Source organism: Notamacropus eugenii, chromosome 5 (assembly GCF_028372415.1).
Source record: "Notamacropus eugenii isolate mMacEug1 chromosome 5, mMacEug1.pri_v2, whole genome shotgun sequence".
Classification (NCBI taxonomy): Eukaryota; Metazoa; Chordata; class Mammalia; order Diprotodontia; family Macropodidae; genus Notamacropus; species Notamacropus eugenii.
This window is the reverse complement of record NC_092876.1, coordinates 305982959-306000880: the sequence shown is the minus strand read 5'-3', so window position 1 is coordinate 306000880 and position 17922 is coordinate 305982959.

Sequence of the window (17922 nt, the reverse complement as noted above, 5' to 3'; positions counted from 1 at the left end):
TATGCATGTGTAGTTATGCAAAACACTTCCATAACAGTCATGTTGTAAAAGACTAACTATATTCCATCTTATCCTACCCCCCCCCCGACTTATTCTATTTTCTCCTTTGCTCTTGTCCCTTTTCGAAAGAGTTTGCTTCTCAATACTCTTCCCCAACCTACCCTCCCTTCTATCAACTCCCTACTTCTCCCTTACTTTCCTGTAGGGTAAGATATCCAGTTAAGTGCATATGGTATTTCATCCTTAAGCCAAATCCTATGAGAGTAAGGTTCACTCATTCCCTCTTACTTCCCCCCCTTTCTCTCCATTGTGAAACTTTTTTTCTTGACTCTTTAATGTGAGATAATTTACCTCCTTCTACATCTTCCGTTCTCCTCCCAGTATATTCATCTTTCATCCCTTAATTTTATTTTTGTATATCATCCTTTTATCATCAGTTCACCCTATGCCCTGTAGCTATCTATCTATCTGTCTGTCTGTCTCCTCCACCTACCCTAATACTGAGAAGCGTCTCATGAGTTACAAATATCACCTTTCCATATAAGAATGTAAACAGTTTACCTTCAGTAAATACCTTATGATTTCTCTTTCTTGTTTGCCTTTTCATGCTTTTCTTGATTCTTGTATCTGAAAGTGAATTTTTTTATTCTACTCTGGTCTTTTCAGCAAGGATGCTTGAATGTCCTCTATTTCATTGAATGTTCATTTTTCCCCTGAAATATTATACTCAGTTTTACTGCATAGAAGATTCTTGGTTTCAATCCTAGGTCCTTTGCCCTGCAGAATATCATATTCCATGCCCTTTGATCCCTAGTGTAGGAGCTGCTAGATCTTCTGTTAGACTGATTGTATTTCCACAATATTTAAATTGTTTCTTTCTGACTGCTTGTAATATTTTCTCCTTGACCTGGAAACTCTGGAATTTGGCTACAATATTCCTAGGGGTTTTTCTTTTAAGATTTCTTTGAAGAGGTGATTGGTGGATTTTTCTATTTCCATTTTACTTTCTGGTTCTAGAATATCAGGGCAGTTTTCCTTGATAATTTCTTGAAAGATGATGTCTACACTCTTGTTTTGATCATGGCTTTCAGGTAGTCCAGTAATTTTAAAATGATCTCTCCTGGATCTATTTTCCAGGTCAGTTGGTTTTCCAGTGAGATATTTCAGATTGTCTTCTATTTTTTCATTTTTTTGGTTCTGTTTTATGCTTTCTTGATTTCTCATAAAGTCATGCTCCATTCTGATTTTAAAGGAGTTATTTTATTCAGTGAGCTTTTGGAACTCTTTTTCCATTTGACCAATTGTGCTTTTTAAGGCATTCTTCTTCCCATTAGGTTTTGGACATCTTTTGCCATTTGGGTTAGTCTATTTTAAGGTGTTATTTTCTTTAGTTTTTTTGGGGGGGAGGGAGTCTTATTTAGCAAGCAGTTGACTAGTTTTTCAGGATTTTCTTGTATTCTCATTTCTTTTCCCAATTTTTCCTCTACTTCTCTTACTTGATTTTCAAAATTCTTTTTTGAATTCTTCCATGACCTGAGACCAATTCCCATTTTTCTTAGAGGCTTTTGATATAGGAGCTTTGACTTTGTTGTCTTCTTCTGTTTTCATGTTTTGATCTTTGTCACCAAAATAAGATTCTGTAGTCTGAGTTTTTCACGCTGTCTGCTCATCTTCCCAGTCAAATACTTGATTTTTCAAACTCTTTGTCAAGGTAGTATTCTACTTTCAGTGGGGGTGGGGGTAGGTATGGGTGTACTGTTCCAGACTTCACAGTTTTTTTTTTTATCAGCCACCAGATCTCCCTGTCTCTAGACCAAGAACTCTGGAAACAGCAGCTGCTGCTGTTGCTCTTGCCACTGCCATCATAGCCCCCACCTCCCTCACCCCAGGGCTGGGCACAGACCCCGACTGGTTTGTGTTCTCCTCTTTTACCCAAGTCACACAGACCTTCTATGCTGTCTATGATGTTTGCTGGTTGAAAAGTTTGGAAACTGCCACAGCTGCCAGTGATTCAGTGCCCTGAGTTCTACTTCAGCCCTGTCTATTCCAGCAGAGCACACAGTGGACTATGCTGCACTCCCAGACTGGTGCAATAGACCGTTCCTATTGAACTTCCAGGTTGTCTTGGGCTGGAGATGTGTTTTACTTTGTCATTTTGTGGATTCTGAGGCTCTAGAATTTGTTTAGAGTCATTTTTACAAGTATTTGGAGGGTTTTGATTGGAGAACTCAAGGAAGTCCATGCTTTTACTCTACCATCTTGGATCCACTCCTCAGTTCTAAGTTTTATTTACCCTGAATGCTATGAAAAGAGGACTTATAGGTATAGATTCACTTATCATTAAGAAGAATCATGTTCATGTGATTAATGTTATCACTGGCAAGCACTTGAAATCACTTTCTCATAAGGAAAAAAAAAGCAACAGTTTTTTGCTGATCATGTTTTATGGCTACTTTAAAAAGGAAATTTCATCAGATATGCCATAGGTAACATGCACTTTTTAGCTACATGTATGCATCAAGATCCCATTTTAAGAATATCTTACAACTTTGGGAAATTCACAACACATATATGAGTCATGATTACCCCAAATGATACAATACCCATCTCTGTAAAGGACAGAGATCATTTTTAGTGGTTGAGTTTGAGACTACAGAGAAACCAAGTCAAACATTGTTTGAAGAGAATGATTCTTTTAAAGAGGGAGCTCATTGTGTTTGCTCCAATGTTTTGAAAGTGCCTTAAATCTGCTTATCTGAGCATGCATTTACTCTGCAATCCATGAGTCTTATTCTCTAGGGGAGGCACTAAAATCTTAAAAGCTTTTATCAGAATACACTGAATCTCTTCAAAAGTAATTTAAATGGGCTCCAGTCAAGTACTATTTGATCTTATTTTTCTGACTCCTGTGGTTTTATAGCAATCTTTCAGAAGTTACAAAATAAAACTTTGCTGATATCTAATTTTTCTCCCCTTTTGGAAAGGGTCACTTTCTCAGCTGTGTTTTTATTGTTCCCAAAGTCTGATGGGTAACATTTTTTCCCCTTCTGCTGCTATAGAAAAAAATGTTGTGAGGGGATGATGATAGCCTGTGGCGTATTTGGCTCAGCATAAGGGAAGTTTGGATCTAAAGGTCAAATGAAAGAATTGTTAATGGATCATTTTTGACTTGTGATTTCCTGATCTAAAGAAAATTGAAAGTCTATATGTATAATAAAACATCTGCATTTATTTGTATCCTCTATGATTGACTTCAAGGATAACTAGTTCTATAGGCCAACTTATATTCCAAATCTTGCTTCTGAGTTTCTCAGAAGTGAATTATAGCCCCCGTGAATTTATTTATGATACTCCTAGATGATTCATAAAGTCTTTAGTGTCTCAGAAATTTTTTTCACAGTATCCTAGACAAAAAGAAATATCTGATAGTTCTGTTTGTTAAACAGTTAGGTCAAAACAACTTAATAGTATTTGTAGCCTAATAACTGAGGAACAACTTGGAAATAAATTGAAAAAGAAAACTACTATTTTTACTTCATTTGTAAACAACCACAGTTAATGGAATATTTGACAACAGTGGGCATTTTACAACTTCTCATAGTTGCAAACAGACTAGGAAACAAACAGAATCCAACAAAAAAATAAATATCCTGCTAACATTATGAATTACTGTCCTATCACTTTCCTTTTATGTCTTAATATCTATACTCATAGTTTTCTTGACTTCTTTACCAACTAATACATCTTCTCACATTTCTATGATTATGCTGAATATAGTCCTAGTTGTCTGTAATAGTGAGAAACAATGTCTTACCTTCTGTGACTTGAAGAACGTGGATTGCTGTTTGATTTCTCCTTGCTTTTGCCTAGTCCTAGTCCATGTTCTCTGATGTCATGATTCTCTGAATTAAGGAAAGCAAAGGTTAGAAATCAATTAATGAACAAGTAGTTATTAAGTTCTTAATCTATGGCAAACACTATGTTAAGTCCTATTCATATGAAGAAAATGGGAAAAAACTCTCTGCTTTCAAAGAGTACACACACACACACACACACACATATGTTATGCAATACACATATTATACACATACATCATACATATCTACATGCACACATGTATACATGCATACATCTACACAAATATATGTAGATTATATATGCATAGAATATATATCCTATATATAATTATATGAACAATATTGACACATATGTACCTGTGCATCACATACATTATGCCCACATATACAATGCATGCATATACATATGGCTATACATATAGTCTAATACATATTGATTGATTTAAATGAATCTGAAATACTTGACATGTTTTAAAAAATACACACATATATGTATAAAATGAAGTGTTGACAATTCAGATTTTATCCCCCTTTGTAGTGATTCTAAATTAAATGTCACTCTCCCATTGTGGTCAATATAGTAGCTTATTAGTGTTTACTCTTTTGAAAACTGATTGTAGAGGGGACTGGAATGAATGTAGGTGGTGAGATAAGCATAGAGTTAAAAAGATACAGACTTGTGATAGTTCAGTTGTCATATATGAATTATTATATAACAATAAGATGTTGTATGACACCTGAATTTTAGGTGTTATAGCAAGAAGATTTCATTGCTGTGAGCACTGTAAAAAATCATAATGAAACCAATACTAAGTTCTAGAAGATGATCTACAGAGAGCTTTAACTTTAACTTTGTAAGCACTCAAAGGCAACACACAGATACAATTTTCTCTTTCCAAAAGGTCAGTCAGTACTTACTTTGAGTTAAGCAAGTTCAATTGAACCAAATAGTACAAATGTCCCATAACAGTGGCATCATCCATGAAATTAAAGAAATATGATTCATCTTAGCCTCAAATGTGAATCAAAGCTGCTTCTTCCTAGAATTTATAAATATATCCTATGAAAACCATATTGCTCCTCTTATTTGCCATTTGTGGGTCTTTAGTGAAGTCACTTAGGCAACTTGACATCAGTTTCCTTATTTATAAAATAAGGTGGTTGTACCAGATGACCCCTAAGATCCCTTTCAACTCTAACTCTGTAACACTATGATTCTATGAAATTTGAAATTGTTGATGACTCAATACTCCATCATCAAAGGTTAGGTATGGGAAAAAAAAAAACAACAAAAAAGCAAATCTATTGTCTTTGCCTAATATAGCCCAATCAGTCAAAAAGCATTTATTTAGCACCTGCTGTGTTCTGCACTCTGTGTTAGGTGATAGACATATAAAGTTAAAAGGAGATAGTTCTTCTCTTTAAAGAACTTACTTTCTAAGGGGGGAAGGGGCAATTGACACACACACATGTATGTATATATATGTATATGCATATATATATGCGTATATATACATATATATGAATAAATACAATGTATATAATAGGTAATTTTTCGATAGATTAAGAAAAGGTAATATGTAAAAGGTGTCACTTGACCTGAATTTTGAGAGCTAGGGTTTCTATTCACATGAATTGAGGAAGGAATCCATTCCAGGCAATGGGAATGGGGGCCAATCTGTACAGAAACAGGTCTTGGAAAGGTGTCTATGAAAGACAAGTAGGCTAACTGATCAACTAGAGGGTGTGTGTGAAGGGGGCAGCTAGGTGGTGCAGTGGATAAAGTACCAGGCTGAGAATCAGGAAGACATGAGTTCAAATCGTGAATCAGACACTGGGGAAAATCATGTACCCAGTTTGCTCAGTTTCCTCATCTGTAAAATGAGCTGGAAAAGGAAATGGCAAACTGGCAAGCCTAGAGGCCTGTATTGGGCTACCCGAGTCTTTCTTACCTCACCTCCCGAGGTCTTCGGCTGGCCACGCCGGATGCACATATGAGAGAAAGGACGTTCCAGAGTCAAACAGGGGTTGAGCTTTATTACAGGGTTTCGGTTACAAGTGCAGGGGCTCTTCTTTCTTAGGACGAAGAGGGGGAGATTTCCTAAGAAGGCTAAGCTTAAGGGAATGGAAGTAGAAGTACAAGCGGGGAGAGAGGGGGAGGGGAGAGAGGAAAGAAAAGAAGCGGAGCCCTACTTTTCTCTTTGGCTCCACACGTGCTAAGAGCGCTTTTAGGCTTCCTGAATCCTACTTAATCTTCAGCCACACAGTTTGCATCTCAATACCATGCTGTTAGGTAACTAGGTGTGCTCCAATCCGGGACGACCTCGAGGGCAGGGAGACTCCACCCATCAGGTATCTCCGGGGGAGAGGCGGAAATACCCGAGCTAGCCGAGCTAGCTCGGTCTGACCTTCTCGAACCCCCGCTGTTCATGGAGGGCCTCGTAAGACTCTAAGATTTAGAAGTCCCACTTTTACCTGCCCGAGACTGTCCACACGGAATTGAGCTTCCAGTCCCAACAGCAAACCACTCCAGTATCTTTGCCAAGAAAACCCCAAATAGGGTCACAAAGGGTCAGACATGACTGAAACAACTGAACAACAACCACAACTACAACATAAGAATGTAAAAGGCACTAATGAATAACCAGACTGGAAATGTAGGGCAGAGACAGATTATAAATAAGTAGCGACCATAAGCAGATTTTTTTCAGGGTGAGGAGATGGCAATGGCATGGTGAGATTTGTGCTTTTGGAGGATCACTTCACCTCCTATGTGGAGGATGGATTAGAGGATGTTTGGAGGGAAGGAGATCAATGGATATAACTTGGCAATTGATTGGACATGTGAGGTGAGGGAGACTGAAAAGTTGAGGATGATTTTGAGGTTGTGAACTTGAATGACTGGAATGATGAAGATGCCCTCCACAGAAATAAAGAAGTTGAGAAATGGGTACATTTGGGGGAAAAGATGCATTAAAAGTATATCCCAATGGGATATCTAGCAGGAGATGTTTAGTAAGTGATTAGTGATACATGACTAGGTCTGTGAAGAGAGACAAGGGCTGAGTATCATCTGTGAGTCATCTGTGTAGAGATAATGATTAACCCCATAACTATTGATGAAATCAAACCAAGGGTGGTTTGAAAATTTCCCTTCTAAAGTGTAGGAGCTTTTGGACACCATTTCATCAATTTATTCCAAGGAGGAAGGCTCAGATATACTATAAAAGGCTTTCCAGTTCTCCCAAATCTCATGCTCTACCAATACTCCAGCATTAGGGTAGACTGTGTGCGAAATACTATTAGATTGTTGCTGCTACTGTTGTTCTGCTTGATCAAAATTTGAATGATTTTATAGCCTGCTTCCTGTGTTACATCAGTCTCCATGTCCCATAAAATACTGAATAGTAAAGTAAAAAATAGAGATCTGAAACCACAATTAATTAATGTTTCTCTCAGCAGCTGTTTCTACTTAGTCCTTTGAATACTTTACAAAGTAAAATGATTCATGGACCTTGAAGGTCTTTGAAAAGAATTCTATTTTATTTTTGTTTTTGTTTTGTTTTGTTTTTGTTTTGGTACAGACTTAATTTTAACATCTCAAGGAAATTCCATTGTGAAAGATTCCTTCATTGATCTAGATGGGCAATTTTTGGATAACATATGTCAATTTGCCTAGGATGCTAAGAAAATTAGTAAATATCCTTGGTTAGTATGAGTTAGGGGTAGTTCGTGAAACCAAGTATTGTAGACTTTGACCAATTGCATATCTGACACTCAAACTAAATTAACTAAGTAAGGCAATCTGAAATATAGGTGCCTTTGGTACCACAGGTGCTCCCTTTGATTGCTATGTTATGTGTTTCCTTAATGTTAAATATTTATTGATTTCTCTACTCTTTCCAGCTTGAGAAGCAATGGAACTGCCTAGTAGACTTCATTAGACACTAAAGAGGTCATAATTTTTTATCTGGAATGGACCTTCAAAGCTTTCCAGTACTACTCCATTTTATAGGTCACACACTGGTATAAAGAGGTAGATCTACCCAGGGTCACAAAATAAGCTTCATTTTGATTCAAATGTAACTTATTGAAACAGACATCCTTTCTAATTTTAGACAAATTACCAAGTTTAGCTTTCCTAAAGATCATCGCCTTTCTTTAGAGGAATTATGCAGGGCTCAAATCAGAAGGCACTTTAACCAGTAATGTCCCCTAATTATTTTTTATTTCATTTATTTAAAGGGAAAGGGAAGTAGAACCAAGTCCAACTCTGTTATGGTAAGCGTATGGCTATAAGTGGACCATTAGGTGACAGAGTGGATAGAGTGCCAGAGCCTGGAGTCAGAAAGTTTCCTCTTCCTGAGTTCCAGTCTGATCTCAGATATTATTACCTATGTGACTTTGGTCAAGTTTCTTAGTTTCTTCATTTTTTTTTTAATTTTTTTAAATTTTTTTTATTTTTTAATGTTTAACAATCACTGCCATACAATTGAGATTTTATCCCCCCCACACCTACCCCCCACTACCCCCCTCCCTCCCCATGACTGCATACAATTCTGTATAGGTTCTACATATACTTTTCTATTGAGTACATTTTCACTATAGTCATGCTATGTAGTCGGACTAAAATAAATGGAAGAAATCATATAACAAATCAAAACATGATACACAAAAACATACACATACACAAACATGATCTGCTACATTCTGCGAATGACTTCTATATTTCTTTCTCTGAGTGTGGAAGGCATTTTGCCTTAGAGAACCACCATTGGGATTTTTTTTTTTAAGAAGTTTTTGCGTTGTTAATGAAATTCCAAGTCTACCAGAAAAAACTCTCGCACACTGTGGTCGTTGCTGTGCACAAAGTTCTCCTGGTTCTGCTCCTTTCACTCAGCATCAGGTCATATAAGTCCTTCCAGGCCTCTCTGAAGTCTTCTTGTTCATCATTTCTTATGGCACAATAGTACTCCATTACATTCATATACCATAATTTATTCAGCCGTAGTTTCTTCATTTCTAAAATGAACTGGAGAAAGAAATGGCAAACCTCTCTAGTATCTTTGCCAAGAAAACCCCAAATGGGGTCATGTGAAGAGTCAGACACAAATGAAGCAAATGAACAGTGAAGCGTACCTCTAAGTGTGTCTGTGTTTGGTCAGGTAGCTGGTAGCTAAGAAGGAAGATGTTCTTTCCTAGTATGTTGACCAATTGAGGATTATTTCTATGACCTTGTCAATACATGAAACATGAGATTAAAGGACAAGGGTGACCTATAATCTGCAACATCAATGAGACTACAGATTCATAAAATTTTGTTAAGTGATTTTACCACATATAAATATACTTGTATGCTCTCTGCGGGAAGAGGATATTTCATATCTGTTTTTCTCACAGAGTATTGTACAACTTAGGGTTATGTAGTAGGATTTGGTCTGAGTTTCTGCTCAAAGCTTTGTGACCTGGGGTAGTCACTAAACCTCCTGGAGACTTAGTTTCTCATATGTATAAAGGGACTAAACTTGTATTATGCTTTATAGTATTGTTGTGAAGAAAATGCTTTGTAAAGCTTAAATATATATATATGTATATATAGAGAGATCATATATTTACATATACATGTATCTTTAAAGCTTTTTCATATGTAACTAGGTGCTATAACCAGGCAGTATTGAAAAGTAGATAGAGAGCCAGCCTTAGGAGGCAGGAAAACCTGTGTTTAAGTGCCACTTCTTGCCGTTGTTGGTTGTGTGACCCTAGGCAAGTCACCTGAGTGCTCTTAAGAACTCTTTAAGAACAAAGGTTATAGAGAATGCATCAATAGAGGGAATTTCTTCACCAAGGAGGCCCTTACAAGGGTCTAGGCTCTGATCTGTAAGCTAGTTAGGAAGTACAGTGGATAGAGTCCTGGGTCTGGAGTCAGACCTGAGCTCAAATGTGATTTCACACACTTACTAGGTGTGCAAATCACCTAACATCTACTTGTCTCAGTTCTCTCGACTTCAACATGGACATAGTAACAGCACTTATTTTAGGGTTTTTGTGATGACCAAATGAAATATTTGTTTAACAGTTAGGATAATGATTGGCACTTGGAAGGTACCTACTTTCTTTCTTATCACATATTTATAATATCTAACTGAATTGATGAATGATCATAATTAGAGACTGCTATATCCACATTATAATTCAAAAGAGTATATTAGGCTTCTCATTAACTGAGTTTTACCTTTTTGATTTTCCCCAAATCATCTAACATTCTGCTTTTCTGGTGTTGACATGCATAGCGAAGCTTTTCTTTTATTTATTTGCTCCAAGACGTTAAAATAATAATGCAAGAATGGATTTTTCATCGCCAAACTGAATGGTTTTCAAAGATTTCTAAGCTATAGAAATGTCAAGGAATAATGTATTTTGGAATGATTTACAAAATCACTTCCTTCTGCCTGATTCTTTTTGGCTTCAGACACAGTTGAAGGCCTTGGTTGTATCCAGGAGGTTGTTGGGTTTAGCATGATGGGGGTGGAGGTACTTGCAAGAATTGAAGCAAAGACTAATTTTGTAAATTATTAATTATCCAATGATTTTGACAACAGTGTTTTTGGATAAAATAATAACATTTTTGTCCTAGTGAATTAATTATCTTTGTAACCATAACTTAGGGAAGGTTTTCCTTCCGTTTTCTGTTCCACATATTGATGATTCCATTGGCCATCGAGAGAAACTTCTGAGTTCTTTTGTCCCTTTCATTAAATGTCTTTATTTGATCGCTTGCTTCTGATCCAGCATATTGATGCAACACATTGACAGGAATAAAACAGACTCCTACGTGTAGAAGCCATTCTCTACCTTTGAAGAAGAAATTGAAGCAGCCATTAACATGAGTAATGTGTTCAAGCAGAGGCAGACATAGGAGGGGATGTGCATTTGTAAAGGTCAAAATAATAGACACAATTTAGTGGTGAGTGAATGGCTGTAGAGAATTTTGCTTACAAATGATCATGATTATCATTTCATTTGACAAGGCACAAGGAATTTGAAAGCCTGGTAAAACTGAGTTATTAATGATAATTCATTTAAGGGATATGGTCAGTATCATAAAGTCAGGGGTGCATGTCTGTGGGCTGGTGTTTTCATTTTGAAAAATCAACCAATTTGGGGGTAATTAAATAATTTTATGAGCATAGAAGTCCCATCTGGCCCTTTCTTGCTCGTCTCCTTCAGGGTAGAGTAATTAATGTCAAACATCTCTGAAATGTTTATTGAAACATAATAACAGTTGTCATTCCAGTTGTAAAAGTTTCTTTCACTTTTACTTGCTAAGTTAAATTAAATTCAGTCATTTTTTTCATCCATCTATTCATCTATCACCACTCCTGTACTTCAGTCTTATGCCAAAACATAACACAGATATCTGCACATATAATACCCACACTTTATTTTTTATCATATTTATCACTACTTTATCCCCCTACTTGTCCTTAACAAATTGGTCATGGAAAGAGAAGGATACGAGTACACGTGACACACCAAGATATTTTGCACATATTTACAGAGTACTAAAATTGAAAGATGTAATACTTGGGTAACAGGGGACTGAAAGAATAACACAAGATTTCCCCCATAATTTTGGTGAGAAAATGTATCATTCAAGATACCTTCAAAGATCTGTAGCTAGAATGGAGCAACAGGGCTTTGCCTTAGGCCCTGGTATTCAGGGTTTTGTTTTCTTCATTTCTTTGTTATTCTTTGTTATTTCCAACTCTTTCCAGGTGTTAAGGAGTAAGGGATCATTGGTAATAACATCGGTGTTTAGTCAGACTCCACAGAATTTGAGCTACATCTTTTCCTGGCACAAATATTTGTGCCTTTCTGAGGCAAGTAGGGTCAAGAAAGACGAAACTATAAACCAAGTCAAGAGGGACATGGGTCAGAATAATTACGTGATGTGTTACTCCTTCTTCCAGCATGACAGAACAAGAGCTCTTCTTTTGCACCTCACCCACACTTCACTCCAACTACTCGGTTATTTATATTTACTGCAGGCACAGCAATTTCTAGTTATATAAAAGTCCAAAGGGTCTTTAGCAACATAAATGGTAGCTGTTATATAGTAAAACTGTGTCATAACTATTAGTAATTGGTCTTTTTTTGAAACTCCTGAGTAGCTCATAAACATGGCAACCCTACAAGTGTGATTGACCTATTAGAATCTCTAGTAAATGATAAATAATAGCTGTAAGTGGATAGATCCTAGAGTAATTGTGACATTTAAAGAAATGCTTTTCTCAGCTTTGGAATGCAGAGTAATTTAGATAGACCCAGTAGATGGAGAGGTTTAATCTTTATTTATCAAAGCAGTGAAAATGGGTTTCTTGACAATAAACAACTTACAATTTCTCAGGAAGTAATGATCTAACCTGAACCTTTACCATCATAAACACGTGTATATAATATATGTGTGTGTATCTGCTTTCAAACAGTTTTTTCTAGAAAATGACACTCATGCACAAAATGAAAATTTCTTCTGTAACATTGTAAATAAATCTTTTGGGGTCATAACTAAAGAAAATTTCAAAATAAGCTTGAATTTGCAATTTAGTTTCATTAGTGACTTGGTTTTCTCAAATAAATAAGGAGCACAGTATATCCAAGCACTTTCAAAATAAATTTTGCTGCAAGAAATATTGTACTTAGGAGAAATGTAAAAAGTTAAATTTTATATTATTAAAATGTAATTTCTTTGTCAACTAAAGGCAAGTCCTACCTATGATACCACTCCCCCCAAAGAAAACAATTAATCAATATAATTTGCTCAGGTTTAAGAATTTCAAAGTGTCAAAATGCTTTTTGTGACTCAAAAGTTTGTAAAATTATTATGATCCAATGGGTAGGTACTTCCATGAAGTTGGTTGGTTGGTTGTTGTCCTTCATTCTCAAAGAGGAAAAAAGTGACACCACTATGTTAGAGTCAAGGTACAACGTGTCTGACTGTGGCAGATCAGACTAATGTGAGCTCAGAAGGCTCTACCATTGGCAGGACACAAATATTCGAAGTGAACATTTGGAGTGGAGATGTCTAAATTTGCACATTTCATGTTTCTTTTGAGCTACTGCAGTTTTTCACTCATAAAATACAACGTCTTCTTTGATGCAGGGACACAATGCTGGGCAGTCCTATGCCAGTGTCTCCCATACATATCATGTAATCAATTCCAAAGTTCTTCAGAGAGACTTTGAAAGTAGTTCTCCATAAAAGAGTCTTTTAGGTAAATTTATGTTTGACATTCAAACAACTTGGCCTTTTTAGGGGAGGAGCCAAGATGATGGAGTAGAAAGATACATATATGCTAGCTCCTAACCCACAGTCCGTAAAATACCTGTAAAGAAGAACTCGCAACAAATTCTGGAGCAGCAGAAGCCACAGAACAACAGAGTAGAGGAGATTTCTGTTCCAGAGAGACATGAAAAGCCAACACCAAAGGTCTGTCTTGTACTGGACCAGACTGGAATCCAGCCCTGCCTTGGCTGTGCAGCACTGAGAGGAGCATATCTGAGCAGGCTTCATGGACAGAATCTCCAACGGCCACACAGGCGCCTCCACCCACAGGTGCAAAAGGTCAGTGAGAGGGGCTTTTCAGCTTGCCGAGAGGGGAGCGGGGTATCTCTATAACTCAGAGTCCCTTGGGAGGCAGCAGCAGAGGCAGCAGCAGACAGGGGCTCCCAAAGCAGGTAGGAGCTCAGATCCATTGTTGCAGGTCTCCACATAAACCCCTTGAGGGAACTGAGCCCTGTGTGGCCACCCTGCCCCCACCTGGGCACCTGAACTTAATCTCACACTGAATAGCAGCTCCGCCCCCCCCTCCCCCCCCCCCCCCCCCCCCCGCTGAAAGCCCTGAGGCTGGGAAGCAGCATTTGAATCTCAGCCCCTAAATGCTGGCTGGGTGGAACTAGAGGTGAGGTGGGTGTGGAGAGGAAACTCAGAAGTCAAGTCACTGTCTGGGAAAATGCTCAGAAAAGGGAAAAAAAATAAGACCATAGAAGGTTACTTTCTTGGTGAACAGATATCTCCTCCTTTCCTTTCAGATGAGGAAGAACAATGCTTACTATCAGGGAAAGATAGAAGTCAAGGCTTCTGTATCCAAACATCCAAAATAAATACTCAATGGGCTCAGGCCATGGAAGAGCTCAAAAAGGATTTTGAAAATCAAGTTGGAGAGGTGGAGGAAAAACTGGGAAGAGAAATGAGAGAGATGCAAGAAAAGCATGAAAAGCAGGTCAACACCTTGCTAAAGGAGACCCAAAAAAATGCTGAAGAAAATAACACCTTGAAAAATAGGCTAACTCAATTGGCAAAAGAGGTTCAAAAAGCCAATGAGGACAAGAATGTTTTAAAAAGCAGAATTAGCCAAATGGAAAAGGAGGTCCAAAAGCTCACTGAAGAAAATAGTTCTTTCAAAATTAGAATGGAACAGGTGGAGGCTAATGACTTTATGATAAATGAAAAAATCACAAAACAAAACCAAAAGAATGGAAAAATGGAAGATAATGTGAAATATCTCATTGGAAAAACAACTGACCTGGAAAATAGATCCAGGAGAGACAATTTAAAAATTATGGGACTACCTGAAAGCCATGATCAAAAACAGAGCCTAGACATCATCTTTCATGAAATTATCAAGGAAAACTGCCCTGAGATTCTAGAACCAGAGGGCAAAATAAGTAATCAAGGAATCCACTGATCACCGCCTGAAAGAGATCCAAAAAGAGAAACTCCTAGGAACATTGTGGCCAAATTCCAGAGTTCCCTGGTCAAGGAGAGAATATTGCAAGCAGCTAGAAAGAAACAATTCAAGTATTGTGGAAATACTATCAGGATAACACAAGATCTAGCAGCTTCTACATTAAGGGATCAAAGGACGTGGAACATGATATTCCAGAAGTCAAAGGAAATAGGACTAAAACCAAGAATCACCTACCCAGATGTTGGGGGTGTAAGCTCAGTTCCATGTGGACAGTCTCGGGCGGGTAAAGGTGAGAACTTCTAAACCTTAGAGTTCTCATGAGGCCCCCCAGGGAACAGCAGGGAATTGAGGTGTGAGACCGAGATATCTCATGCATTTCTGCCTCTTCCCTTGAGAAATGTGCTGGGAGAGAGCATCCCTGCCCTCGAGATTGGCCCAGATCTGAGCACACCTATTGTTATCTAACAGGCACGGTATTCAGGTGCAAACTATGCGGCAGGAGAGCTTAAGTAGGGTCAGGAAAGCCTGAAGGAGCTCTTCGCGCTGAGGGGCCCTTAGAGGACAGAAGGCCCCTCTTCCTTCTCTCCTCTCTTCTTTCTTCCCTCTCCTCTCTCTCCCCACTTCCACTTCTGCTTTCATTCTCTTACTGTAAGATCTTTGCCTCCTTGGGAGATTCCTCGCTTCCCAGGAAGAGTTCCCCCTGCACATGTAACCAAGACCCTGAATAAAGCCTAACCCTTGTTCGACTCTGGAAAGTCTCTTCTCTCATACGTTTATCCGGTTTGGCCAGCCGAAGACCTGCGATAGGTAAGGTAAGACTCGGGTAGCCCTCAGGCCTCTAGGCCTGGCACCCAGAAAAATTTATTATAATACTTCAGGGGGAAAAATGGTCTTTCAATGAAATCAAGGACTTTCAAACATTCTTGATGAAAAGACCAGAGCTGAAAAAAAATTTGACTTTCAAACACAAGAATGAAGAGAAGCATGAAAAGGTAAACAGCAAAGAGAAGTCATAAGGGCTTACTAAAGTTGAACTGTTTACATTCCTACATGGAAAGACAATGTTTGTAACTCTTGAAACTTTTCAGTATCTGGGTAGTTGGTGGGATTACCCCCCCCACACACACACACAGAGCACAGAGTGAATGGAATAGGATGGGATCATATCTTAATAAAATGAAATGAAGCGGTGAGAGAGATATACTGGGAGGAGAAAGGGAAAAATAGAATGGGGCAAATTATCTCTCATAAAAGAGGCAAGCAAAAGACTTTTTAGTGGAGGGAAAAAGAGGGGAGGTGAGAGAAAAACATGAAGTTTATTCTCATCACATTCAACTAAAGGAAGGAATAAAATGCACACTCAATTTGCTCCTGCCACACTTTGTACAAAATATGCTCTGAAATTACAGTGGAGAAAAAGATCACTTTTTTGATCAGAAAAAGGGTTAGCAAACTGCAGACCTAGTTTGTTCCATAGACTGTTTTCATATAGTCCATAAGCCAAGAGCTGCTTTTTCATTTTTAAAAACAAAACTTTTTTTAAAAAGGAGAAAGCTATTCTGAAGTTGGGTTTATACAGAAATAGGCATCCTCAGGGATTTGGCTTTCAAGGCTATAGTTTATTGACCCTTGAACTGGAAGGGTGATGGAAGACTTCATGGAACAGATGGATATGATTTCAAAAAATCAAATTGTAGGTAAAAGAGGTCACAGTGAAGCAGCAGAAGAGTTCTAGATTTGGAGTTGCAAGACTTCCATTCAAGTCTTTATCATTTACCATATGTGTCTCACTGACGTATACACTCAACTTCTGAGCCTCAGAATCCTCCCCTATAATGTAAGAAGGGTAACCTAGATGACCTCTCTGGCTCAGTTATTTCTGTACCTTTATTATTGTAATGTATTCTAAAAGTATGTTCTCTGGGAGAATAGAATGAGTAGAGGCACAGTGTCATCAAAATTCCAGGTGGAGTTAAGGGATGTCAAATCAAGTTTGGCTGGAGTTTAAAGGACATGAGGAAGTGTTGGGGATCCATCACTTCCAGGCATGCATGCTATATGCTTCAAGTTCCCTTTCTAAAAAGAACACTGACTATGTAGATAGAGAAATTGGAGTCATACCCTCTTAGATGTTTAATACTTATGTGAAACTCTCCAAGTTTCAGTTTTTTCATCTGTAAAATGAGGAGCACGGACTAGAAGAACCTTTCCAGGTCAATATATCTTCTCCTATAATACCTTTTTCACCTTAACCTCAATTGCCTCACTAGGCTACGTTTGGGACTTTCTCTACCATGCCCCAGGAACTTCTTCATCCTGGATGTCCTCTCCACTCCTAGAATTCATAAACTAGAAGTACCATCTGTCCCTATGGCCTCTCCATGTGATTGGATGGCATCTCCCAGGATCTTCATTTAAAAAGAATGGCTAGATGACTCAATTCTTCTCCAGGCTGTACTCTGGACTTGCTCTTTTAAGGACTGTTAATAGTCTCCTCAATTTGCCTTTTTGAGTTGCCATATTTTCCAGGAACACTGGACCCAGAGCATGCAGGAGGCCCCAAGTATGTTAAAGACACAGCCCCAACCCCATGTGAAATAATTTGTTCTTTGCACCTGCAACCAGACTCTCTGTGTGTCTTTAGGATTCAAGACAGACACCAGTCAGCTTGTGTTAGGTTGAGAAGCTCCTAGTGTAGCTAGGACCCTTGTAGATAAGCAGAGCATCCTAGCCTCAAGGTCTAGAAGTTCCCAGGGGGAAAATGATGCAACTTTTGCCATCACCTTGCTCCTCCCTTGTCCTTTTTCCACCATACTGCACCTTTCCCTCTCATATGCCACACACCTTTAGATGGAGATATTTGATATTTCTTCCTTTCTTTGTCTTACTGTTATAAATATGCAAACTTCTGTATGGGTTGGGAACTCTTAGAGTTCCACATGCATATTAATTTCTCTTATAATAAACCTGGTTTTCACATAAGTTTCATGAAGTTGTGATTGCCTATTGACACCACTATCATATTCCCATCCTCCTCTTCTCCCCACTTCAGCTTCATTTCATTTTTTCTTCCTTCCTTCCTTCCTTCCTTCCTTCCTTCCTTCCTTCCTTCCTTCCTTCCTTCCTTCCTTCCTTCCTTCCTTCCTTCTTAGTGCTTAGCACAGTGCCTGGAACATAAGAAATGACTGTGGACTTGATTTGTTGGCCCATCTTCACCCCTACTAACATTTTCTTTATACGTTAAACTATAAGGATAAGGATATCAAAAATTTGCCATTCAGAAAGATATATAGAACCTGACCAGGCTTCTTGTCCCA